Below are 26,118 nucleotides of genomic sequence, written 5' to 3'. Positions count from 1 at the left end.
CACCAGCATTTTGTTGAACGCCTACTGTGTGCATGCCAGGCTAGGCCTCCATCTGCCCTCTGAGCTCTAGGGTTTTCTCTCTCTCAAGATGGCAGAGGAAGGCTGGGAAGTGAAGGGGGAAGGACAGGGTGGACCAGATGTCCGGCTCCTCAGCCACACCACTGGCCTGGAGACCACCTCCCCGTCTATGGCTTCTGGGACTGTCCCTGGTCAGCAGCCTCCAATCTCCAATCCTGGATACCCAACAGCCCACCGGCTTGTCCACATGCCTGGTCTGTCACTCCCAATTGTTCCCCCCTCCCTAGAGCCACGCCCTTGACCAAGTGACCTCCCAGTGCCCTCTCCCTCTGATTCTAGGCTCAGCTACTTGTTTGGCCAACGGGATGCCTATAATGTGATGCAAGCAGTGGCTTTTATTTTATTTTATTTTTATTTATTTTTTTATTAACATATAATGTATTATTTGTTTCAGGGGTACAGGTCTGTGATTCATCAGTCTTACACAATTCACAGCGCTCACCATAGCACGTACCCTCCCCAATGTCCATCATGCAGCCATCCCATCCCTCCCACCCCCCCTCCCCTCCAGCAACCCTCAGTTTGTTTCCTGAGATTGAGTCTCTTACGGTTTGTCTCCCTCTCTGGTTTCATCTTGTTTCATTTTTCCCTCCCTTCCCCTATGATCTTCTGTCTTGTTTCTCAAATTCCTCATATCAGTGAGATCATATAATACTTGTCTATCTCTGATTGACTTATTTTGCTTAGCATAATACCCTCTAGTTCCATCCACATCGCTGCAAATGGCAAGATTTCATTTTTTGATGGCTGCATAATATTCCATTGTATATATATGCCACATTTTCTTTATCCATTCATCTGTGGGTGGACATCTAGGCTCTTTCCATAGTTTGGTTATTGTGGACATTGCCGCTATAAACATTGGGGTGCACGTACCCCTTCGGATCCCTACTTTTGTATCTTTGGGGTAAATACCCAGTAGTGTAATTGCTGGATCACACGGTAGCTCTATTTTCAACTTTTTGAGGACCCTCCATGCTGTTTTCCAGAGTGGCTGCACCAGCTTGCATTCCCACCAACAGTGTAGGAGGGGTCCCCTTTCTCTGCATCCTCACCAACATCTGTCTTTTCCTGACTTGTTAATTTTAGCCGTTCTGACCATTGAGGTTTTAAATGTAAGCAGTGGCTTTTAAAGCACGTGTGTGACTGGGCTTGCTCTCAATTTCACACCTCTGTTGAGGCCATGAATGCCCACTCGGGCCAGCCTGCTGGAGGACAGGGTGTGTGGAACTGAGCCAAGCTCCCCAGTCAGTCCAGATGACACCAGCCCACTTTAGGACACTGAGCAAGCCCAGCCAAGATCAGTCTAGCCCAAGACAGCTGAACCCCTTGAGCACGTGAGCTGTGTAAATGTTGATCACAGACGTCCACTGAGCCTTAGGGGCTGCTTGTTACGCAGCGTGGGTGTGGTTGTAGATAACCAATACACTTGCCAACTCCTCAGACTTGACACGTGCCCACCCTAAACTCACTTTCTTTGTCCCCCAACTGCCCCCCCGGAGCCCCTCTCACTGAATGCCCCTACCTTCTACCCAGCAGCCCACGCCAGGAATCTGGGCATTACCCTCAACTTTTCCCTCTCCCTAACCTTCCCACGTATGGGTGCTGGGCCCTAAATTCCACCCCTGAACCCCTCTGGACTTGGACTCCTCTCTCCTGAACACCTGGCTCTCACACTCAGATAATTTCCATAGTGACCCACCTCTGAACTAGTCTCCCCCATCCAGACTTATCCTTGCCAATTATGTATCCATCCAGCCCCCAGGAAGGAAAAAAAAAAAAAAGGAAGAATTTTCTAAAAGGGAACCTACTAAAAACCATCCACCAACAGCCAGAAATGCACTCCAGCCTGGCCTCCCAGACACAGACTCCTATTCTACTCCCTATTCTATTTTCCCTCCAGCACACAAAACTACCACACCCTTCTCTGCAAACACCATTGTCTTTCATGATTCTGTGCCTTTGCCTATGCTGTTCCCACTGCCCAAAATGCTTTTCCCCCCACCTCTCTCACGTTGGTAATTTCTATAGAACTCCTTCATAAATGATCTCAAGTACCACCTCCTCCAGAAAGTTGCAAGCTGCCCCAGAAAAAGGTGCAGCAGCCCAGAGGAGAGCCCCCCCCTTCTGTGAGTGGGAGATAATTCACCCTCTTCAGTTGGCGGGGTCTCAGCAGTCACCAGAGTTGCTAGTGAAATGTGAGAACTGAGGACCCATCTAGCCTCGCATGGAAAACAAGGGCTCATTGGATCCTCCCCTGATCCCACTGTGCAGAGGAGAAAACTGAGGGTTTAAGAGGCCAAACGATTTGCCCAAAGCCACACGATTTGGGTGCAGACAGATGTAGAGTTAGAGGTGTGCTCCCAAGGGGTCTTCGGAGAGCCAAGAGGGAGGGGCCCCAGACTCTTCCCTTCCACCCCAACACGGTCCCCTTCCCCCACCTCTGTCTTCCCCGATTTGCTCGCCTCCTGTTTCATTCCAGCGGTGCCCCGACCCTTGTCCCCGGGGCCGGAGTTAGATTACAGACAAAGCTCCACCAGGCGGGCAGGGGAGGCCCCGCCCCCCCCCCGTGACCTCTGCCAAGGGATGAATGGGGGCGGCGTGAGGCAGAGACAAGGCTGCCCGACAAGGGAGGAGATAAGAACATAAAAGACGTGCTGGGGTGCTGGGGCCAGCATCGGGAGCCAGTGGGAGACGGTGAGATGGTCCAGTCACAAATGGGAAACCAGCCGGCCCGGCAACCCGCTGACCCTCAGTGGCCAGTCCAGGCAGAGCCCCCGACCTCCAGACTCCTGATCCAGTGCTCCTCTGAGCACCAAGCACAAGCTCCCCTGCCCTCAGTTGGAGTTCCACCTTTCCCTTATCCCGTCTACAATCCAGAAAGACCGGCAACCCAGGCACGCCTAGACCCCGTTTACATGGGAGAAACTGAGGCCCCAGGGGCTGCACTCCCACAGCCACAGACGGACAGCGGAGGGACTGGACTACAGGCCCAGCCTCGCGCCTCCACATCAGGGTAGACCCGGGCACCCCTGGATCCTGATGTGCCGAGGGGGAACGTGGTGCTGCAGAAATGGGTGCCTACCACGTGCACGGGTTCCAAGACAGGCGTGGGCCCACCCGTTTGGGGCTCAGAGCCCGAGGTGGGAGACACCAGCAGGTCACCGCAGTGGGTAGGGCAGTGAAGAGGGGACCCAGGCGCGTGGGGCCAGAGAAGGGCAATATGCCTTCGTGTGGCAGCCCATGGGGCACGGCTAGGCCCGTTCCGCAGATGAGGAAAAGCAGCCCGCAGCTGGGATGGGCACCGGGCCCAGACCTTGGACTCCCTTCTCCACTGCCTCCCTGCCCTCTGCATCCCCGGGACCATCCTCGACTTGGATTCTTTTTTTTAAAGATTTTATTTATTTATTTGACAGAGAGAATGAGAGAGAGAGCACATGAGAGGGGGGAGGGTCAGAGGGAGACGCAGACCCCCCGCCGAGCAGGGAGCCCGATGCGGGACTCGATCCAGGGACTCCAGGATCATGACCTGAGCCGAAGGCAGTTGCTTAACTGACTGAGCCACCCAGGCGCCCCTCGACTTGGATTCTTTATGTCCTGGAGGCTGTCCCTGTTGCCACCGGCATCAACCAGGGTCCCCAGGAGCCTTGAGACGCTGGAGAGGGCCTGAACACAGTCCCCTGGGATGAGGGGGGACCCCGGGTGCCACGGAGTCTTGGGACGGCGCTGTCATTCATGGTGAGCGTGCACCCACTCACACAAGCGTGTGCACACACACACACACACACGCAATCTCATTGGTCTTGGAAGCACCCCATCTGTAGCTGCTAGATGTCAGGACAGACCCAAAGCAAATCCAGAAATCAAATTTCTCTCAAAGGCACTTGCAACACGCTCCTGTGGGGCGGGGAACTCCTTCCATTTCATGGGCCCTGAAAGATGCCGACTCCGGCTCCGTGACAGAATCACGCGCTTTAGTTTGCAAACGTGGCGCGTTCTTGCGCAGCCAGCCTTCTGCCCACCCGTTCCTCTCCCTCCTCGGCATTCCCTGGAGAAGCCTCTGGGACCACTGGCACGCTCGCACTCTGCAATGCGGGGACTGAAGGCTGGGCAGGGAGGGGACCTGCCCAAGGTCACACAGCTGGGAAGGGAGTCGGGCCAGCATCAGCGGACTGAGGCCAGGCCCCCCTCCCGTTAGACCTGTGGAAAATGAGCTCAGGGTCTTTTCTACTTTTCTTTCCTCTCTTGGCCTTATTTCTCTTCTGTCTTTGTTTATCTGCGTGTTTTTATTTTCTCCTTCAGTCCTTCCTCTGCTCACACCCTCTCCTGCGTCTCTTCTTTTCCTCTCCCTCTCCTTACCTGTCTGTCCGTCTGTTTGACTTTCCCCTTTCTCTACCTCCTCTCCCCTTCCACTCCCCTCCATCCCCTCACCTCTCTCCCTGTCCTCCCTTTGTCTCCTGAGACCCCCCCACTCCTCTCCCCTGCACCTTCTTGCAGGCCTGCCCACCCCTCCCCACAGTGGCCTTCAGAGGGGGCCCTTCTGTCTCTCTGTCCCCCACACCCCCACCCTCGGCAGAGGCTCTGCGAGGTCCTGCAGCCCTAGCTCCAAGGCACAGGCCCAGCAGAGGGGCCTGGAGCAGCCAGGAAGCCCCCTCCCCACCAGACAGTACATCTGTAGCTGTGAAGGAGCCCCTACCCCAAAGGAAAGAGCAGCTTGATGGAAGGCGGCTTGGGGCTGGGCGGACATGAGCCCTGATTAAAGAATGTGCTTCCCGCGCAGCCTGGTTTGCATTACCTCCGGCCGGGCCGGCTCCAGGCTGACAGCTGGACACACTTTTCCAGGGTGCAGGGAAGGGAGTTGGACCGTCTGGGCGCACACATGCGTGGGCTCCCTCCCGGACAGCCCGGTAATGGCTTTCGCATGGAGGAGGAAACAAACTTCTCCAACCTCAAGCACCGATTTTCCTGTCAAGAGATTTTGGATTCCAAAAAAAAAAAAAAAAATTATAATCACAAAGAAAAGGGCTTTGCAGTTTGCACAAAAGGGCCAGGCTGTGTGAAGTCAGACTCTGAAATGGAACCAGAATCCAGAGACAATGGGGCAGGAAGAAAGAGAGGGGGAGAGGGACCAGGGCGTCTGTCCCAGGCCCCAGAAGGACAGAGGGGAACCCCCTGCCTGAAGGAGCCGCTCAGGCCGGCCATGCCTTCAGCACCCCCTCCCACCGCCACCCCCCCACCCTGCCGCAGGTGGGAGAGGCCGGGGGCATGAACCCAGATTCCAGCATCTGGCTCCTGGTCCGAATCCCAACACCTCCATGGACAGCTGCCATAGACCCACCCAGTCCCAGCTTTGTCCTCTGTTAAAGGGACCCAGGGCCTCGCTCCTGGGGCGGCTGAGAGAATTCTCTGGGCTGAGACCATTTCTGGGCTGGAGTGAGCTCATCATCCTCTGAGGAGAGACTCAAGCCCAGTGGTGGCAAACCCAGGATCCATCTGGCTCCCACTCTTGTCTTTGTGCCAGGTGACCTTGGGGTCTCCGCTTGCCCGTCTGCAAAATGGGCAGGTGGGCCCCGAGCCCTCTCAGATCTTCCGAAGTTCCTGATCTGCTCTGGAACCTGGCCTGCAGAGGAGGGGCTGATCCCAAGACAGACCCCTGCGGGTCCCCCCTCCCCCGCCGCTTCACAGCCATTGTGCACGCAGTTCTCCCTCCTCCACGGTCCTTCCCCTCACCCGCGGGCCCTGCGGGAGATGGATGGACGGAGAGATTAAAGTACATGCTCACAAGGCACCCATGCCAGGTCTATGCCAAGCCCTCTACATGAATTACCTCTTTTGATTCTCACATTAACCCTAGGAGGCAGGTGCTGTTACGATCCCCATTTTGCAGAGGAGGAAGCCGAAGCCCAGAGAGGTTAGGTAACTTGTCCAAGGCCACACAGCCACTGTGGTAGATATGTGATTCGGTCCCAGGCAGTCTGGTTTCAGAATCCATGGACTCAATCACTCAGCTAGACTGGAGCCAACACGAAGAGATCATGAGGGCAGACCTGTTTCCCCCCCACCTTCACTGGCCTGTGGGTGCCCGGGAGCAGGGGCCAGGGCTGGCTCATCTCTGCAAGGAGCAGCCTGGGAAGTAACTCCAGATGCTCCATGGGGTGGTTTGGGCCCGTTTTATAGCTTTGAGGACTTGTGGTTACACCTGGCTCCAAATCCCCCCTCTCTCCCACCCTACACACACAAGGGGCCATTTACCGGCTGTCTGACCTTGGGCGGGACACCTCACCCCTCTGAGCCTTGGTCTGCTCATCTGGGCAGTGGGAATAATGAAATCTGCCCTGCAAATTAATGCCCTCACGTTGCAGACACGTACCCAGATAGCTCGGAGCTGGGCACACCTAGCAACTCAACCCAGAGGACCATTCTCAGGGGGCAGCTGGGGCCTCTGCGGAGGAAGGACTCACGCCTCCGGGACCCAGCTGGCTTCTGGCCTGGGTCCAGCCTGGCCGCAGCCGCCAGTCCTCCGGGCTTAATATCCTTGGCGGCCAGACTGGAATAAGCTGCCTTTCAAGAGGGGAACTTTATTTATACGCCGATGCCAGTCGCGCTCCTGCTATTAGAAATTTCATCGGCTGCTCTGATTTAGGGCTTGCCACGAGCTGCCAATCGCAGCCGCCTCCCGGCCCGGCCTGCAGCTCGGCCAGCCTTGTTCCGGCTCACAGCGGCAGAAATGAACATTATTTAATTTCCCGCCAGCGGGCAGTGAAAGCCAGGGCTCCCCCTCCCTCTGGACGATGTATTTATTCAATCCTTTTTGGAAACAGCGTCTGGGGAGGGATCTACCGGGCAGCTCTAGGAACAGCGCTAATCCTCTGCTCCCTGGCCTGGGGAGGAGCCCTCCCCACCCCTGGGACCAAGGAGGGATACCCCAAGCTGGGGGCCCAGAGTGACCTGCACCCCTTGACCCCACCCACCGAGGTGTCTTTGCTTGGGAGATGTCAGCAGCAGACCTTGGATAAGCACTCCGAGGCCGGTTTATCTGGGAGCAGATCCCAGGGAGCACCCCCAGGGGGACTAAAGAAATGCAGCCGGAAGGGGATAGCGGCCAACTCAGGCTGCACAAGTGAGCAGGTTCCATTGGGGGCCCCTGAGGCTCAGATGTGCCAGGACCTCTGGGACACCATGGAGAATGTGCATCTCAGGGTCATGCACCCAAGGGGCAAGGGAGGCGGAGGAGTTATACCCCAGCACACATCTGTCATTGGATAAGGACTCCCCCGCAGGGGAGGGGCTCTAATTCCCCAGCACTTCTCCCCTGCCCCACATTCAGACCAAACACGTGCCTGAAGCCATCAGGCCATCTTGCGGGGGGCATATGGGTAGACACCAACCCCATGAGGCTGCTCATCCTCCTTGTCACCTACTCAAAGGACGCCTCCTTCAGGAAGCCCTCCCTGGACCATCCCAAGAAAGAAACCTTACCCATCACCATTTTGTCATCCAATTACTTCTTTCCTGGTATATATCATGAGCCAGGATTATCCACGTCATTGTTTGTGCCTTTATTGCTCATCACCCCCCACTGGGCTGGAAGGCTCCTGAAGCAGGGGGTCATGTCTATCTTAATGCCCAGTATAGCCCTTGCACAAAGTAGGTGTTCAATAAATGTTTTTGCAATGGGTAGGGGATGCCTGGTTTGTGTAATATTCCTGGTCCTGGGTCATTTACCCCAGTACTTGGCACCAGGTGGGGCTGTTTACATGTGATGACAGGTCCTTCAACACTTGGGCCAAGCTTTTGAGGAAGGTATTGGCATGCCCATTTGACGGATGGAAAGATGAATGCACAAAGATGCTGCATTAAACTCAGTTGCAGACTTGCACAACACCCATATCTTGCTCCATCCTGCCTGCAGCCCCAAAGAGCATGTGGAAAAAGTTTTCTGGACCTCATTTCACAGCTCTGAGACCTGAGGCCCACTGGGACACCCCAGAGGATAGGGACAAGTGGGGTCCCCGCCCTTGTAGGGCTTGTAATATCTTAAATGCTAGAGGATGTCAGTGAAGAAGAGTATCCAAAAGGGCTGGAGCAATCCGGGCGTGCTCCCTAGAAGAAGTGACTTTTCCCCCTTCTCTTATAAATAGTCAAACAAGAAAGAAAATCAGTCCCTTGGAGATTTGGGGAGGTAAGAAATTAAAAATATTTGATGACCCACTAGCCCCTGGAGCATGTTACTTAAAAACTTTTATGTACAAGACACCTCCAAAACAGAAATTTTTAATATGTAACATTACGTTTTATACGTAATAAGTTTTACTATGTCATGACTCCAGATTACCCAAGCTGGGAGATTAGATAGAGAACAGTCAAAAATCAAATGGGAAAGAGAGCACAAGAAACAAAATTATAACTAGGTGAGGTGATGGATGTGTTAACTAAGCTTATCATGGTGATCATTTTGCAATCTAGACATACATGAAACTATTGTGTTGTACATAATCTTACACGATGTTATATCTCAGTAAGGCTGGAGAAAATAAAATAAGTAAAATATAAATAAGGAAGGAGGGGAGGGAAGAAGGAAGGAAGGAAGGAAGGAAGGAGCCTCAAGGGAAAGAGACAGGTGGACAGAACACCGTGGAGAGAGGCATTTCCCTGGACAATGGATTCAACACAGGGGTGATCCTGGAGCCTTTGTCTGCGGGACATGGTGGCAGCAGGGGCCCAGAGTGTTAATTGTCTGTGAGTTCTAATAGGTGTAATATGCTCAAGTGTTACATGTGCATTAATTAAGTAACACTGCATTTAGCTCCAAATCATGCAGAAGGCATGTTTGCACAGGCATAAATATTCGCTGAGTTAGCAAGTGGCTGGCATGATCCTCTCTCTGCCCACGGTGGTCTGAGAAGGCATCTTGGGGGGAAACGGGGAGTAGTGGATCCAGCAGGGGGTACAGGGGCTGCTGCAGAGGGTGAGGAAAACCTCCCCCACCCCTCAGGACTGGGCGGGGGATGGGGAACTGAAGGTAAGCTACATATATAATAGTATAGATAGAAGGCTATGAGGTCGTGCAGATGTGAATCCCAGCCCTCGTTCTGACTTGTTGTGTGGCCTTGGACAATTGGCTTGGTATCTCTGAGCCTCAACTGTCTTATCTGGAAAACAGTGAAGATGATGGAACCCAAATTAGGGAGCCGTTGTGAGAGGCCCACATGGAAGGCTGATGCCTGGAAAGTATACAGTGCTTCGTGGTATTCGGGGATGATGGTGGCCACGGTGGTGAAGGTGATTCTAGCCTCCTTTCATGTTAAGATCTGGAAATGCTCTAAACTGGGGTCTGATGCCAGTGGGTTCTCTGTGTTCAGGATGCTCCAGGCGGAGCTGAGACCAAAGGAAGGGAGATCTTCATCCTGCTCCGTGCAGCACTGAGCTGTCCACATGGGAGAGGTAACCAGGGAGAAGTAGCTCAGGGTGGGGAAGGGGTAGAAATGTCCCAGGAAGAGGGTACACATACGCCATCTAGTCCTCCTACTGTCTCCCGCAGGACATGATTTTGGCTTGGTGCCTCTCCTGCTCTGAGCGACAATCTGTGAAATGGGATGATAATTTCAGGCCATCCAGAGATGAGCTGATGGCCCCAAAACCCTATGGAAATAAGAGGGCTGTTGCCCTCAACGATGGGACAGAATCTGCAAAGCAAGGGGATGCCCCCAGAGGTCCTCCCTGTCCCCTCAGAGCCTTGCTGTGCGCATCTGATCACGATCAGTCCTACCTACGGTTCAGTGGGCTCCCCGACCACACCTCCAGCCACGTTTTAAGACACAGCATTATTAGCCCTCTTTCCAGATCCCCTTCTGTAGTTGGGGAACCTGAGGCTCCAAGAAGAGAAATGACTTGCTCAAGGATACCTGGCAGTCTGCTGGCAGCCTGAAGCCCAGAAGCTTTGATTCCTGCCCAGGACCCTCCTCTTCTACCCCTGTCAAAACTCTGCACTGAGACCCCCAGCCAAAGCAGCGCTCTCTGGCCTCCCCCCAGGTGACCAAAGCCATCAGGTCGTTTGTCTGTTTGATCCACTCTCGTCGCTATGTTTTTGCTTTTCCTTTTAAGGGGTCAGGATGCAGGAAAACCAACTCAACGTGCATAATTTGGTAATTATTTCTTGCGTTCATCCTCACGGCCGTGCCTGCATACAGATACTGGAATTTGCATAAAACAATCTTGCTACCAGTCCCATGGCTTCCCTGGAAGAAGATGCCCAGGCGGGGGAGGGGAGGTTCAGGTTGGGCCCACCTGTCCCTTCTCTGTCCTCGGCCATAAAGGTAGCACAAGGGTGGGGGGGGAAGGGTGGCTCAGCCCTGAGCACCCACACCCAGGGGAGACAGAGAAAGGCAGGGACCTGGTGGGGTCTCCGTGGGCAGGAAAAACCACCCCATGGCAGCCCAGAACCCTCCCAATTAGTATTCAGCGAGCATCTCGCTCAGAAAGGATTAATGGAGTCTGATGCTTAATATCCTGGAGAACAATTAATTTGCCCACAGTTTTGTCATGGTTGAAAGTCAAATGCTGGAACAGATCGATGCTCGCGCGGTGAGCTGGAGCCCAGAAACGTTCGGCAGGAGCAGAATTTTAATTTTCCCATCCTGGGCATCCCCTCCTCCCCATTCCCAGCACACCCACTTTCTGATAGTTCTAAAAGCCACTTTATCCGTGTACAGCGCTTGTCTTCACGACAAAAGTCCACTGGGAACCTTCGAAGGCAAAATCCTCCCCGATTTCCATTATGGGATTAAAGTCCGACAGCCCTTCTTGGGGGTCTGACCTCCATTTTATTCCAATTGTCCTTCTCAACTCCCCTCCCAGTACCCCCTCCCCTCCCCGGCAGGGCCCCTGATGTCTCGACATTGTCACCAGGACACTTGTTCTGAAAAGACGCCCGAGCGAGGTGGGACGTGGTGGAGTGTGATGGGGATTTGCTTATTTATTTGCTTGCCGGGTTTTGCCATTTGTTTATCCAGAGGAGTCAGCTTGGCAAGGAAATTGCAGGCGGGGCGGTGGGCTTGGGAACAGGCGAAATCGACAGGCTCAGAAGGAATGTGGGCTTTGTTTAAAAATCACTTCCAGCCGGGCTGGGTGGACGAGGCCACTTTGGCAATTTGATCCTGGCCAGGGGTTTGGAGGCCACAAGTTGGGGGCTTCACGGCAGCGGTGGGGGGGGAGGGCGCGGTGGGGGGACAGGGTGCCAGCGGAGAGGTGTCTAAGAGGCCATCTGGTCTGACCCGCCCCCTCACCTTCCAGCTGGGGAGCCCGAGGCCCAGAGAGGCCAACAAGGTGGTTGTCCAAGTTCACAGGGCAGAGGACACTGAGCCGTGTCTCCTAACACCGGCGGAGCATTTAATGCTTCCCACGGTTGCCACTGAAACCCCAAACCCACCTCTTCAAAGTGTGGCCTGGGGCCACCACCATCAGCCCCACCTAGAGTTTATTAGAAATGCAGAGCCTCAAGCCAGCTTCATGGGCACAGGACCCGGGCAGCCCCGCGGGGCCCCGAGCCCAGAAGGGCGCCACGCTTGGTTCAATGCTCTCCTGCCGATGTCTTGAGATTCTTCTGAACCGTTTTTGAACACGGGGCCCCGCGTTGTCATCTTGCACTGGGTCCTGCAAATCACCAGAGCCAGGCCTGCTGACTCAGAATCTGAATTTCAACTCGGTGCCCGGGAGACTCCTGGGAACTCGGACGTTGAACTCGGACATTGAACAAGTGGCCCCCCGGTTCGGAGGGCCGACCAATGCCTTCACTGTCCGAGAATCACAAGAGAAACAACGGAGGCCACCCACCCTCTCTCCTTTGGGAGAAAAGAGCCAGGCGGCTCAGACGCCCTTGGCCCCCCGGGGCTGGGTCACGGCCGTGCCTGCCCTCCGGTCTTTGGGGCTGCCAAGGGTTGCATATGGCTTCGGGAGATTAAGTTTGCCTCAATAGAAGAGTCTAAATAAATAACTAGGGGCTTCAGGCTGGAAAAAGCTTTCGAGATGAAAATGTTGTCACCCTGTGGCTCCCCACCCCCCAGCCCCTGAAACATCACCCTCAGCACTGCCCCCCACCTCTGATAAGCCCCTGTGCCAACTGAATCTCAGGGTCCCCCCTACAGGCCCGGGATCCCTGGGGGGCCCCCTCACACCCAACTCGATCTCAGTCACACGTGACAACAGCCCTCCCCCCCGGCCAAGGCAAATTTCACTATCCTCATTTCTCAGGTGGGAAAACAGAGGCCCAGACAGGTGAAAGGACAGGCCCCAGGTGTGACCCCGGACCTCCGTGGTTCCTCATGGTGAAGGCTGTGGTGACAGGTGAGTCACCAACCCTTGGTGAGGGGCATCTCTGTCTGTTAGAAAGTGGGTGCTTGGAGTGGGAAGGGGTCAGGGGAGCTTGTGGGGGCGGGGGTAACTCAGGCAGCTCTTCTCAGAAGCCCTCTGCATTGTGCAGCCCACCCATAGGACCAAGAAAGTGCTGAAGTCATCTCCTTCCTCTTCCCCAGGTGTCTGGGCACTACCAGGGAGGGGGAGATGGGGACAGTGAAAGGGGGCAGGGGAGGGGGAGGTGAAGGGAGAAGAAGGAGCAAGAGAAGAGGAAGGAGGGGAAGAAGGGGGGAGAGAGAGGAAGGTGTTCTATAAACGTAAACTGCTATTCTGCCATATTTCCACTTCCTCACAGAATCCGTGAGTTATTCTGGCCCCACTCCGCAGAGCTGGAAACTGAGGCCATCTGCTGGAAACCAGCACTGCGGGGACTTGGCCTCCTGCCTGGCTGCCCAGCCAAAGACCCTCAGTAGGCAGATTGCCTATGATGTGGCATTTCCATGTTGTCAGTGTGGACCACGGGCCAAGGTCCTTGCCAAAAGCTTTGCATAACCCACGACGGGGAAACTGGACGTAAACCCATTTTACAGGTACAGACACTAAGGCACAAAGAGGGGAAATACCTTGCTCCAGGTCTGCAGGCTGGGAAGGACTGGGAGAGGCTGAGGTAGGGATCGGTTTCTCTTTCTGGGCTGGTTTCCAGGCCTTTCAGGGCCAGATGAGCTGTGGGAGACAGATGATCCAGCCTGTCTGACCCCTCCTGACTGATCAGGCAGTTGAGGCCCAGAGAGGGTGAGCGACCTCCCCTGATCACACAGCCAGCCAGATGGAGCCTCCTATTTGTCCTAAGGAAATCAGCCCCAGGATGACCCCAACATGCATGGGTGTCAGGGGACTGGAGAGCTGGGGTTGGTGAGATCTCCTCCAGCCCAGGAGGATGGATCCAGAAGGTTCCCGCAAACCTTCACCCCTATACGAGTGATTCCCCAGCCCACACTCGACCTTGAGCTGAACCCTGCTGCAAGAGTGCCCCTCTCAGCCCCATGGGGTCAGCCAAAGAGATCCTCAGTGTCCAGGGCCACAGCTGGAGCCTGCTCCATGGACACCAAACATCTGGGCTGCCTGCTTCTAGAACCATAGATGGGCCTTGGGGAGAGAAGCCCCTTCAGACCTCCTCTGTCTGGTCTCCCCCAGGACGCCCAAGCCAGGGTCTGCCCACACACGAAAAGGAAGAAAACGTAAATGAACGCAGGAAAAAGCATGTGCTTCTCTGGGACGCTGGGTGGTCTGACCCTGTTCTCCTCTGAGATGTGGCCTTGGCAGGACAGGGCTCACCTCCATTCTCTTATCTGCAGCTTGGGGACAATTCAGATCAGATGCTGCTGCTGATTACCTGGCACAGGTAAGTGCTCAGCAAAGGGTCACTGCTGGTATTACTGCTTTATCTAGAAACACTCACCCTGCTGTGCAGGCTCTGAGCTCCTCTTGGAACACAGAGTTCAAGGTCAAGGAGGTCAGTGGGAGAGAGACAGCATAGGGTGGAAAATGAAAGTACCAAAGCCTCCACCCTGCCCGCTCTCAGTTGGGCCTGGGTTCGAATCCCGACCCCACCGCTTGCAATCTTGAACCCTCGAGTAAATACTTACGGGACTGAGCCTCGGCTTTCCCATCTGTAAAATGGGATCATGTAAAATCTGGATCAGGAAGGTGCCCCTGAGCTGATGTTTGCACTCAGGTAAGGCCCTGCCAGTCTAGCCGGGACTCTGTTTCCTCGATGGACAATGAGGAGAAGGGGCTGGCCGAAGACAGGGTGCCCCGGCATTGGCGTGCTTTCTCCGGATATGGCCGAGGAGCCAGAGGCAGCCCCCTGGCAAGGGCCCCATTCCCCGAGGGAGGTCGGAGACAAGGCTGGGCGTGGTGGGGAGGCCAGAGATGCCAGCCATCTTCTGAGCCTGTTCCACGTGCCTGCAGGGTTATTAGCATCGGGGAGCCTGAGCGATGGCACTCTGCAGTCTCAGCACATCCCTTCCCAGCTGCCTCCCACCGCAGCCCTCCTGGATCTCAGTAAGGGAAGAATTAGGGACCAGGTGGGCACTGTTCTTTATGGCCCTGGGGAACAGGGTGTCCTCACCGAGGTTGTCTGGCAAGAGCACAGGGGAAGCCGGGGAGTAGGTTCAGATCCTGCCTTCACCTCCTCCTTGCTGTGTGGCCTCCCCTCCCCGAGCCTCGGTGTCCTCATCTGCAAAAGAACGATCAGGTGCAGAATCAATTCAGCTGCACCAGAATCACTGGTGCAGAAACCCTGGTTGTGCAGGGCTGAGAAGAGCTCTCAAGACAGAGGAGGTGTGTTGTGCTTATTATGGAATCAGGAGGCTGCGAAAAACTGCTCCAGTCCCCAGACCCATGACAACACTCTATTTATCCACTGTATTTATAGTGCACCTCATTCAGAGACTCAGTGGTATTTGGGGGAGCCCCAGGCTGAGCAGCTTGGAACAGGGGGAGAAATGGAAAGAATGTGGTCTCCAGACCCAGCCAGACCAGGCTTCACGTCCCAGCCCTGCCACTCCAGCTGTATAAACTCAACTAACTTCTCTGAGCCTCCTTCCCCATCTGGGAAATGCACAGCACTTCCCCACCTCATAGCATTTGGGGAACATAAAGAAGGACCACTCATTATTAAGTGAGCATGGAAGCCATCCTGGCATACAGCAGGAGCTGGATAAATGCTCATTTTCATCCTTTTATGCTCAAGTCAAGCATTTTTTTCTTTATTGAAGGAAATTACCAGCTTCCATTGGATAGAAAAGATGTGTTTTACTCACAGAGATACAACTTTTATGGTACCCATTTCATAGATGTTTCAGATGGGACTGGATGGGGAGGAAAAGGATCCAGTTGGATGAAAAAGATTGGAATTAGCCCCGATGTCTGGCCAGACCCAGAAGAATCCCATACAAGAAAGGAGAGGTGCTCTGTCATACACGGGGAGACCAGGAAAAGCAAAGAAGGTTCATCTCACATGCAAATTTTGGTGATCGATTGGTAATGTCTACCGGGAACACTGGGTTGAGCTAGGTTTTGAAGCAGGATGTCCAAACACCCTGGTCTTCCCAGGACTATCTTGGTTTACGGCTGCTGTTCAGCGGTCATTCTTAATCGTGCACATTTTCATTCTCGAAAGCGTTCTGGTTTGCACCGTACATGATATGCTCACTCTATTTTTGAGACCACGTCCAGCTCAGTAGAAAGAATTCTGGGATCAATTAGTGATGTCTGCAAGGATCACAGAAAAGAAAGCACAAGTACAGATGTCACACAGCTGTCTCGCTGGTGCCCAAGGTCAGAGCCCGCAATGGGAAATACTCCATGGGTATGTGCCCTTGGAGGCAGACACCCCACCAGCCTGATTTCACACTTCTAGAGAAGACCCCTAGAAATGATGCAGTAAAAAAGAGGAAGGGAGAAACGGGGTTAAATAAAGAAGATAATCTAACTTTAGCTTATATCATCTGGCTCAGGTTGAGAAAGAAAAATCCCAACTCAGGTCCATTTATAAGACCATAGATGGGAGTAGCTCCTTTTCCCTTGCAAATGGCCACAAAGTGGCCAAGGAACACATACCCCAACAAAGCCTCTGTAGGTGATGGGCTGTGGGGCTTCCCCCAGAAATCTCAAAGAACTCCTGAGGCCCCTTGGTGTCCCCTCAGGTCCAGACCTTGGAAGTTTTCCACCCCCAGGGCCCAGAGACAGCACCCTCACCTGGGCCCACAGCCTCTTCCCTTCCCTGACTTCAACCCGACACTGGAGTCACTGAAACCCTCTTTTCTTGTCATAAGAATGCACCACACTGTGGGGCACCTGAGGAGCTCAGTCAGTTAAGCATCTGCCTTCGGCTCAGGTCATGATCTCAGGATCCTGGGATCGAGTCCTGCATCCGGCTCCTTGCTTGGCATGGAACCTGCTTCTCCCTCTGCCTGCCCTTCCCCCTGCTTGTGCTCTCTCTCTCTCCCTCTCTCTGACAAATAAATAAAATCTTAAAAAAAAGAATGCACCATGCTGTGTCCCCATGCTTGTTGGAGTCGTGCTTTCCACGAATTGAGAATTCATCCTGGCAGGGCCACTGAGGCAGGACCATTCCTGAGAGACTTGGGAAGCCTCTGTTGAATGACTTTGGCTCAAGGAGTCCCAGTTGGTCTGGCTGAAAATTCTCTAGAACTGTGCAGCCATCTGAGACCCTTCCTACCCAATCCTCCCTCCTTTCCACCTTCCTGCACGGGAGGACAGACCCACTTCACCACCTGGTGGCCCTCCCAGCCTCCTCCCTCGGCTCCCTCCTCTTTCTAAGCCCATCTTGGTATCTGTTCCTCAGAGGGTATGGGTGGCAGAATAAGGGCATCCCATAGATTTCCATGCCTTAATCCCACACCTGTGAATACACGACATTACACAGCAAAGGGAATCTGCAAATATGATTAGGTGAAGGGCCCGAAGAGATGGGGAGGTTATCCTAGACGCCCTCCCTGCATTTATGTGTTCCTCAAACATTCACACTGCATCCACTATGGGCCAGGCCAGGAATGAATGAAACCTAAACCCAGCCCTCCAAAAGTAGGTGGAAAATTGCAATTCATAGAAAAGAGGAAGGAAGTTGGGGCAGCTTTCCAGAGAAGGGGCACCAGGCTAAGACTTAAGTGATGAGTGGGAGCGGTCCAGATGACAAGGAGGAGGAAGAGCAGAGGAGAAGGCAGGGAGAACAGCATCTGCAAAGGCTCCATGGAAACAGAGGGGGTAATGTCTTCCTTGGGCTCACCCAGCCTCCTGTGTTGCCCCATTCACAGTGATCTATCTGGATTATAACTGTTTGTATCATGATCATCCCCATGGACTGGGGGCTTCTTGAATGCATCGACCTTATTTTAGCCACCTCGGTGTGCCCAGTGTGTGGAACAAATCCTGGCACAAACTACTTGATAGATTGGTTAGGTAAATGGGGTATGGATATGTGGGATGGATGGATGCATGGATGAGTGGGTGGATGAGTGGGGGGAAGAGTGGGGGAATGGGTGGAGGAATGGGTGGAGGGATGAGTGGATGAGGATGAATAGGGGAATGAGTAGGGAGATGGGTGAAGGGATGAATGGGTGGATGGTTGGGGGATGAGTGGTTGGGGATGAGTAGATGGATGGGTGGGGGGATGAGGAGATAGATAGGTGTGGGGATGAGTGGGTGGGGAGTCAGAAAGATGTATGGATAGATGCATGGATAGATGCATAGATGGATGGATGAATGGGTGAGTGGATGAATGGGTGGGTGGAGAGTCAGGAGGATGGGTGGATGGATAGTTGGATGGGTAGGTGGGTAAACAATGGGTAGATGAAAAAACAAACAGGTGAGTGAGGTAATGGTAGAGGGGAGATCAAAGAAACTGCTAAGTGAATGAATGAATGCTTCAAGGATTTGCTGGTGAGAAAGAACTCCATCTTCTCTCCAAATCAATCAATGTCTCTTGAGCCCCAGCACTTCTCTGGGGGATTCCACAGATGGCTGAAGCATGAACAGGCCTGGCTTCCCACCACCTTTTACATCTCCCATTCCCATCCCCACGGTCCAACGGGACAGGAAGCCCCTGTCACACCCCCTGTGCCTGATGACCTGCCTCTCTGTCATAGCACTCACAACCATTGAAGACAGCGGCTGGGACAAAGAACAATCTACAGGGGGTTCTCTCAGGCACTTCAGAGGCAAAACAGAGGTATTCTACAGAACCTGGGCCTGGGGAACCCTCCTGGGAAACAGGCTGCAAACACAAACAGCCTGGCCCTGGGTTGTGGGATGTAAACCACCAACCCAAATAGGTTTCACCAAGTCTGATCAGTGATGCTCTTCATGTAGCTACTCTTGCAACCATTGACTCTTTCAATCTCTCATCCGTCCATCCAACCATCCAACCATCCATCCATCCATCCATCCATCCATCCATCCATCCATCCGTACATCCATCCATCCATCTGATGTTCACTTGGTGTCTGCTACACGCCAGGTACTGTACTTTGGTGCTGGGTGCCACAGAAATCCCATTTGGAACCTCAAGATGTTCTTAGGGGCCCATAGTTCAACTTGCCAGTTATACAACATGGGGAAGGAGTTTAGGAGAGGGAAAAGGAGCCGGGTCTCTGGTTCCCCCCCCCCTCACCTCCAGCATCCTTCTGCCTTCCAGACTCACAGGGGGGTAGCCCAGCTCGCAGGCTGCTTGGCCACTCGCCTGAAACATTTAGCACATTCACAGCCCTGCAACCTAGTTCACACCAAGGTGTGAATGACTGAGTCCTCCTAACCCATGGGCTGTTTTCCCTTGAAAATGAAACCTGCTGAACCCCAGGGCCTCTCTGGCAGAGCCCTCTTGGATTTCAGAAGGAGAAACCTAATTAAGGAAGAATTTGAGACAAAATCTCAGTGGGGGTGACATAATGGAGTTGGGGGGGTAGACTCTGGAGAGTCTCCTCTGCCCAACAGCTGGTTTGGAAGAGCGCTGTGGGGTCAGGAGTCCGCTGTCTTGGGTCGGGCACAGCTGTCTCCAGCTTGTGCTCCTGCGCACAGCACTCACCAGTTTATACAGTGCGCCGGGATGCACTCCAGCATCCCCTCCTGCAGTGAGGGGACAGTCCCAAAGCCAAGGCCCGCAGCTGTCCTTCTGCTATTGCCACGGATCAGTAACACATGCGCGAAGCCCTTCCACCCAGAAATACCTTGGGCCTGGCAGAAACGGGCCTCTGAAGACCAAAGTCGGGGAAAGAGGAAGAGGAAGGAAGCAGCAAAGAGCTCTGAGGGCCGCCGGTGTTAAGGGCTCTCCTAGCTGCCACCACAGATGTGATCATCTTTACTCCTCAGGACAGCTCTGGGGAGTGTTGACCATGAGGCTGTGAGGAGACCGGGGATCTAGAGCGAGAAGTCACTTGGTCCAGGTACTGAGGGGAGTCCGCAGTTCCCAGCCATGGGGCTTCTGTCCGTCCTCAAAAGCACCACACTCCCTCCTTCCTCTGGGCCTTTGCATCTGCTGTTCACCCCTTCCTGGAATGCCCTTTCCACCCCACTCCACCGCCACCCTATTGCCTATTTAACTGCTTCCCAGCACTCCGATTTTATCTCATGTGTCACTTCCTCCAGGAAGCCCACCCTAACCACCCAGATGCGCTGGCTCCCCCGCTGGACACGTGTAGGAGCCCTTCAGGGGGCGCCATGCCACAGCCTCTTGACCCACTGATTTCAGCCCATCCGAGTGGACATTACCTTGCTGGCGGCCACATCCCGTAAGTGGGTGTCTCCCCGCTTTCCTGCGTCAGGGTTTTCTCAAAGCTGAGACGTATTCCACACTGCCCCTCAGAAGCTCCCCAGCAGTGTTGCACCCCAGTGGCCCACAGTGGTAACCAGACCGATGTCACCCCCTTCACTGGGATCGTCTTCCTTCCCTGATGCCCTGTCTCTGAGCCCTCACTGCTGCTTCCGGCAATCACCGCCAAATAAACATCCGGCCCCGAAGTCTGGGCCTCAGGTCCTGCTCTCATGGGGCCCAAAACTAAGACATGTTGTGGTCTAGCTTTTTCTCCCTGGTTACACTTGCCTGTTCCTCGAAGGCAGAGCTCGGACACATTTGGGTCATTACAGAATCCCAGTGCCTAGTATGGGGGCCAACAAATATTCTTGGATGGAAGAGAGGGCAAAGAAGGGAAGGGAAGGGAGGGAAGGGGGGCAGGAAGGGAGGAGAGGAGGGATAGGGAAGGAGAGAATGGAGGCCCAGAAGGAGGGACAGAGAGAGAAAGGGAGGAAGAGCTTGCTGGTCTTGAGTCCAGGTGTGTCCTGTTTCATATCCCAGACATGTCGCCTCCTCCCCAGATACAGGTGGTGTAGACCAAAGAAGCCCCTTGGTGGAGCCCCTCTCTCACTCTGGTGTAGTCACCATTCTGTCTAATTCTGGCTCCTACTTCCCCCACTCACCACCCTCCCATACACACATGCAATGAATTATATCCTCGGGAGGTCCTGCCTGGGTATAGAAAAAAAAAAAAAAGCCCGAGATAGAAAACTCCACCAGCCATTTTTTTTTTCCCTTTTTGTCCCCATGAGCAGGTGCACAATGTAATGCCCCTGATTTTCAAGATCTGATTAAACTGTCATAGACATGGCACAATTACAATAACTCCTCTGCCTCGGTGAGGCCCAAATTATTACAGGCCTGCGCACACCCCTAGCTGCCATAGATAAGGGTCTGTCAGCGTTTCCATTACTGGGCCCTGTTTGGGGGATTTGTTTATTTAAATTGGATGGATTGGGTGCTCCAAGGAGCGATGGATGGGCTGGCAGCATGGGTGGTGGCTGGGTAAAGAAAATGTCGCCTTCGTGCTGCCACTTGTTGATGTCATGCATGCATGTCTCAGATTCAGTGGGACATGGCCTGGTGACTTAACGGCAGCTGGGGCAGGCAGTCAGAAGCTGGTGACGTTTGGCCAGCTGGAGTAGGCAGAGCAGCTGCAGGGAACTGGGGTAAGAGGGAGTCACGGGAAAGATGAGGTGAAATAGGGGATGGAGGCAGACGTCAGATCCATATCCAAGCTGGTAGTGAATTTGGAAGAGAGTTGGGATGAAGGGCTGAAAGGTAAAGGAGAAAGGAACTAACCGACTGAAAATGCAGCATGAGTAAAATACTTCCATGCCAGGCCTTTGGGGTGTGATATGCATAAACTTGAGCTAGATCTCACCAGTGGCTTCCCAGCTCAGAGATTCCAATCCAAACTCTTGACCATGGCCTTTGAGACACCGTGTGATCGAGCCTCAGCTCTGCCACACCCCCATCCCACTTACTCTGCTCCAGCCACATGGCCCTGCAAATCCTTAAGCATGCCCTGCTTTTGTACCACAGGGCCTTTGCACAGGCTAACCTCTTTGCCCGAAGTGCCCTCCCCCGGCTGGCTCCCTCTCTGTCCTTCGAGCCTCAGTATAAATGGCTTCCTCTGAAGACCATTCTGATCACTGAGTTCAAGGCTCCATCCCCTGCCGCCCATTAGCCACTCCTACAAACACCTTGCCCTTTGCCAACAGAACATTTATCACCATGGGTAATTATGTGCTTGAGTGTTTGTTTATTTGTTTACTATCTGGAGAGGACATATGTTGTGTTTGTCTTCCTGCCTGCCCCCTTCTTTGGAGAAAGCTCAGGCTGTCCTTGCACGTGGTTGCGGCTGGGCTCCAGTCGCCGACTCGGCCCCCTCGCCTCTCCCACATGCACGCAGGCCCCAGGAAAGGAAGTCTGACCCAGGCCTGGATGACCAAACATCCCATCCCCCTAAAACAGGGACGGACCCAGGGCACACACAGGGGGCCCGAACAAGGACAGTCAGCTTCCTCAGAACAGAGGGCGTACAATGGTTTTACGACATGTCAGCCAATTCTTTATACTGCTTACTCTCCGCAAAAGATGGAATCCAAGTCTCCCCTTGAGTGTGGATAGCCTTTTGCGATGGCTGCAGTGAACAGAATGTTCTGGAAGACTCTGCATGACCTCTAAGGCTAGGTTACAGAGGGTAACACTGCAGCTACCTGGCTCTCTCCCGGGGCACTCATCCTCAGAGCCTGGCCGCCATGTTGTGAGGAAGCCCCAAGGCCCAGGGCAAGGCACCATGGTCGCTGTTCCAGTCCCCGCTGAGGTCCCAGCCACGAACCAGCATGAGCATTCTGGCGCGGGAGCAAAGGAGGCTTCAAACAGTTCCAATCCCCAGCCCCTGGGTTGCTGTAGGAGATGCCAAGTGGAGCAGGGACAAGCCGTCCCAGTTGGCAGATTTGGGAACAAAATAAACAGTGTTGTTTTAGGCCACTCAGTTTGGGGGCGGTTTGTGATCCAGCAATAGAAGGGGGTGCCATGGGGGGACCTCCCGCAGCCACCCTGCCCGCCACCGGCAGAGAGCCTGTCTGCAGACTGACACCACGTGGGGATGAGGGGTGACTGGGGCTGGATGGACAGAGGTGGGGCTGAGTGTGTCCATCCTCTTCCTGCAGCTCCCTGAGGCCATTCCAGGGCCTTCCCTGTAATAGCATCAACACGTCCCCTCTGTACAGGCCTCTTCTGTCTCCGACATCCACAGCTTTCTGGAAGAATTCACCACGTTCCCCCTGGACATGCATGCGCTCTGTGAGGCTGGGCCCACTTCCACTGGGGCCCCTACTGTACCCCCAACAACTTCACAGGGTGGCAGGATTTGGCATTAGATTGCTTTTAGGAGCGGATGAACTCACTGATCCTCGTCCCCATGCTGATTTGGGTAGAAGTTACCAGGAAGGCTGAGAAACGTGAGGGGCTCCTGAGGGTGCCTGGGGACAAATCTAGGTGGGGCATTTGAACCCAGGTGATACCTTGAAACTCAGGATCCTGGAGCTGGCTCCTGGAGAAGACAGGAAGGGCACCCCAGGGAGGAATGTCCAGGGGGCCCACAAGGGGTCCAGTGTGACAAACATCAGGCTGATGACCAAAACTATAGTTGGTGGCATGGGGGCGGGGGTGGGGACTGAGCTGTGAGCCCCATGAGGCCGGACACCACTGTTGTACCATCCACCCCTACCCTCCCCTTGTCCCCAGCACCTGCCACCAGGCTCTGGGTTGGTCCTGGAGAGATCTGTTGACTGAGGCATAAAAGGCTCATTTCTTGAGTTCTTGGGCCCTAGATCCTGCACTGAGTCCTCAGGCCTCATTGAGCCCACCTTACAGATGGATGTATAAGGATCTGGCAGAGCTGAGCTCACATTCCCAAGGTCACTGTACTAGTCATCTATGATGTGTAACAAACTGCCCCAAAGCAGAGCGGCTTGCGACGTTGCTTATCTTACGGTTTCCATAGGTCAGAAAGCCAGGTTTCCCTGGCCACCATCAGCTCCTTGCATTGTGGGCATCTCCAACATGGCAGCTTGCTTCGTCAAGGTGTGCAAGCTGAGAAGGCCAGAGAGAGGGCAGAGTAGGCAAGAAGGAAGCCGTAGCCTCCTGGAGTCGAAGCTCAGGAGTGACACCTTATCACCGGGCCACTATTCTCTTCTTGAAAAGTGAGGCTCTGGGTGCAGCTCACACTCAACGGGAGGATATTCCAGGGTCCAAATACCAGAAGGCGGGGACCCTTGGGAGCCACGTCAGAAGGTGGGTGCATTTGTCACCCTAGTGGAAGGATTTGAACCCAGGATTCAAACCCAGGCCATGGGGTTTTTCCCAGTTCCACGCAATCTCTCTGAAGGAGGGGTTTAGGGACAGACCTCAGGCCCCAAGGAGAAGGAAAAACTATTACTCATCACCTGAGCTCTCCTTGCTGCATTGACACAGTGAGGGGGATAGAAAAACTGGAAGGTACCAACTCCCTCCCCCCTCCAGAGAGCCCTGCAGACCAAGCAAACGTGCAGCCTTTTCGAGCCGTGGGGGCTGGCAAGTGGCTGCGCCTTTAGGTTCTGGAGAAATATGTAAATACCCATCAGCTGATCCGGGGAATATTTTCCTCATTTCTTCCAGCATCTACGAGCTGCTTATAGCCAAGAATGCTCCAACTGGAGAAAGGGCTGTGTAGACTAGCCAGCGGCTGGCTACTCCAGCTTTTCCAGAAACATCCCCGACGTGGCCTTTGGGAGGGTTAACCGTGTGCCAGTTAGGGAACAAGAGCCGACTGGCTGGAGACTAGAGAGACACAGAAAATTGTGTTCACATAAGGACGGAGTAATCGCATTCCCCACTTTGGTCCTAAAGTCTCAGGGTCAAGACCAGAGTGAGGGTTGACAACCTATAGGCTTGACCTTCTTTGACCTTATACCTTCTTTGGGACTTATAATTATGACTAAGGCCTATTTCCCCTCCCTGGATGGCTTTCTCTTCCTCTATGAAATGACATTGACTCACGCTGTACCATCAACCTGGAGGGTCCTTTGTAAGCTTTGCAAGCTCCTACTCAACGCTCAAGATCCCAACTAAAATATCCTTTCCCCCTCTGACTTCAGGGAACATGTGGGAGCTCTCATGTCTTGTGAGCCCCCTATGATAATAAGAAGAGCTAATCTTTACTGAACGCCTTCTATGTTCCAGGCGGTGTTCTCAGGGCATTACAGAATTTAAATAATTTGATCTTCACATTGACCGCTGAGACTCGTTTTGCTGTGATCTCCATGTTGCAGATGAAAGATTAACGAGATTACCTGACTGATAAGCTCGAATGCCACCAAAAGCCCTCAGTCTTCCCCCGCGCCCCACCTCCCTGCGAGGCCCGCCCTCACTCCCAGGATCTCTGGTCCCATTTGTCACATTTGTCAGAGCCCTGGGGTGGGGCATCCTGGAGGTGGCTCTTCTGACACTCTATGGTACTCCTCAGGCCCCTCAGCACGGGGTGACGGGTGGGAGACCCCCAGGGACAGGAGAGAGAGTGGTGTGGGGAGGATGGATGTGGGAGAGGGACACACACTACCACCACCGGGGACAAAGGACAGGAACGGAGAGGGGGCACAGAGAGAGACCGAGGCAGAGAGCCGTGGACAAGGGAAGGCAGACAAAGAGCCACAGGGAGAGAAAAACAGCCAACAGAGACTCCGAAGACTCGCGGGGACCCTGGAGGGAGGCCAGCGACTCAGAGGCCCGGCCGGAGGGGAGAGGGCCAAGGACCACAGCAGGACAGGGCCTTGCGGACGCCTCCACCCCTGCCGCCTCCTCGCCCTGGCTGTTCCTTCCTGCACAAACACGGGCTTTGTTGGCCAAACAAACCTGGGCGGAGTCTGGGCTGGGATCCCTTTCATGTGGCAACTGTTGCCATGTGGAGAGACACCCCGATCTAAATAATTCCACATTTTCCCTCCTCCTGCTGGCTCTTGGCAGCCTGGGGAGAACCTGAGCGGCTCCATCCTCCGTCCGGGGCCGGGGTGGGGGGGGCGGTGGTGGAGGAGAGGCTGGGAGAGGGTGCAGAACTCCCCTACCCTCCCCCCAAGTCTGAAAAAAATAGCGTTCCTCTGGTTTCCTATTTTTTTCCCTCTCTTTTTCCTATCACGGCCAACCCCATCCCACATCCCAGGCAATTTTTTTTTCTTTTTCTTTTTTTTTTTTAAGGAAAACAGGTCTTTCGAGACAGAGGTGAACCCCAGTGGTGATAAGTGACGAAGTTCACCTGAGAGTGTTATCAGCTCTCCATGGCTGCCCGGGCCTCAGATTTCTCATTTCGATGAAGAGGCCGGGGAAATTGGATGCAACCTGACATTCCCCCCTCTGATGAGCTTCTTCGAGCGGAGGCTGCAAGGGCAGCATCAGGGGAGGGAGGCAGGGCCGGCTAGGCTCCTCCCCCCCCCTCCGCCCCCCCCCCCCCCCCGCCCCCGGGGCTGGCCGCGAAGGATTCTCCCTGGTGACTCTGTCTTCTTGCTTCCTTTTCTTCCCGAGGCTTTCGGCCCAGCCTGGCCTTCCTGGGTGAGGAGGAGATGCCCACACAGGCCAGCTCAGCAGCTAGAACCATCTGTGCTGTGTCCACAGCTCAGATGCTCGGGGGCTCAGAGGCCTTCCATCCATCCCTTCTTCCATCTTCCCAAAATCCCCTCTGAGGCCAGCAAACTCGTGCTGTAAAGGGCCAGAGAGTACCTATTTTCAGCTCTGGGAGCCACACGGTCTCTGTCGAGGCCCGAGACAACACGTAAATA

The 26,118-nt window shown here is 54.2% G+C and overlaps 1 long non-coding RNA gene across 1 annotated transcript; it reads right to left on the bottom strand.

Annotated features, from left to right (window-relative positions):
- Positions 1–12,240: 12,240 nt before the first annotated feature.
- LOC145716709 (uncharacterized) lies at positions 12,241–20,028 on the bottom strand. Its single transcript, XR_014139506.1, has 3 exons — positions 19,720–20,028; positions 14,561–14,668; positions 12,241–13,152 (listed from the first exon to the last, which is right to left on the bottom strand). It is a non-coding gene; the product is annotated as an uncharacterized LOC145716709 (long non-coding RNA).
- Between the last annotated feature and the right edge of the window lie 6,090 nt (positions 20,029–26,118).

The sequence above is a fragment of the Leptonychotes weddellii genome, chromosome 13, assembly GCF_054177405.1.
Source record: "Leptonychotes weddellii isolate Sample4059 chromosome 13, ASM5417740v2, whole genome shotgun sequence".
Lineage (NCBI taxonomy): Eukaryota > Metazoa > Chordata > Mammalia > Carnivora > Phocidae > Leptonychotes > Leptonychotes weddellii.
The sequence above is the reverse complement of the archived record's forward strand: the minus strand, read 5'-3'. Positions and strand labels throughout refer to the sequence as shown.